The sequence below is a fragment of the Cebus imitator genome, unplaced genomic scaffold (genome assembly GCF_001604975.1).
Source record: "Cebus imitator isolate Cc_AM_T3 unplaced genomic scaffold, Cebus_imitator-1.0 Scaffold711, whole genome shotgun sequence".
NCBI classification, from domain to species: domain Eukaryota; kingdom Metazoa; phylum Chordata; class Mammalia; order Primates; family Cebidae; genus Cebus; species Cebus imitator.
Genome location: NW_016108026.1, coordinates 450,370 through 451,409, shown reverse-complemented (window position 1 = coordinate 451,409; position 1,040 = coordinate 450,370). Strand labels below are relative to the sequence as shown.

The 1,040-nt window shown below is 50.0% G+C and overlaps 1 long non-coding RNA gene across 1 annotated transcript in view; it reads left to right on the top strand.

Moving 5' to 3' along the window:
* LOC119469564 overlaps positions 1–158 on the top strand; it is a 15,808-nt gene extending 15,650 nt beyond the window's left edge. Inside the window, exon 2 of the long non-coding RNA XR_005198396.1 lies at positions 54–158. This is a non-coding gene — a long non-coding RNA (uncharacterized LOC119469564). The remainder of the gene's footprint in view (positions 1–53) is intronic.
* The last annotated feature ends 882 nt before the right edge of the window (positions 159–1,040 follow it).

The window sequence follows — 1,040 nt, the reverse complement described above, 5'->3', positions numbered from 1 at the left end:
TTTTTTTTAAGTAAGCAGACTGAACTCTAATTTTCCCTCTTTTCTCTCCCCAGTCTCCTTGAATCGGCCCATTCTTTCATTATGTGGAACTAATGAAGGCCTCGCAGAGTCCCCGCTCAGGAATAGGGCCCTTAAATAAAACATGTTTCATTGATCAACTTCAAAAAGTCTTTTAGGGGGGTTGGAGGTGGGAAAGGGAGGAGGTAGTTGGGATGGAGTGCAGCGGGGGAGGGTCTCCCAAGGCACCAGTGGGGGAAGCTGAGCCTGGCGAGTGACAGCCTGGGAGCTGGGGGAGGCATGCATAATGTCAGTTTCTGCCCCCTCGATCCAAAATCCGATCCACAATCCATTTGTTTGTTTTGTGGGTCGGTGATTCTGCAGGCGCCGAGACACGCCTGCCTGGAGCCTCCCCCATTCACCCACAGTGGACGGGAAGGGCTGGATCGCTTTAAATTTTTTATTTTATTTTTTCTTAATCTCCCCACAAGTAAAACTTTTGGCCAGCTGAACAGAACTCTGGACTTAGAGCAGTCCCCCGGGGAAAATGTGGCCGCCAGCTCTGGGCTCCTCTAACATCCGTTCCAGCAGCGTCCCTCAGGCATAGTGTGAGGGGGGAGATGCAGATGGCGGGACCCCCTGCCTGCAATGGATATTAAGCGAGCACCTACTATGTGTCAGGGAGCTCTATAGATTAATTTTACTTTTATGGGGTTTTTTTTAATTGTTTGAATTGCAAAAGCAGTGAATGCCAATCGCAAAGCCATTCCATGATGGTGTGAAGTACTCAGAAAACAGTAAAAGTCCCTAGCAGGGAATTTTTTTTTTTTTTTTTGGGACAGAGTCTTGCCCTGTCCCCCAGGCTGGAGTGCAGTGACACAATCTCGGCTCACTGCAACCTCCACCTCCTGGGTTCCAGAGATTCTCTTGCCTCAGCCTCCCAAGTAGCTGGGATCACAGGTGACTGCCACTGGGCCTCCCAGAGTGCTAGGATTACAGGCATGAGCCTAGAACACAAATCTGCTATGTCATGCCCTTGTCCC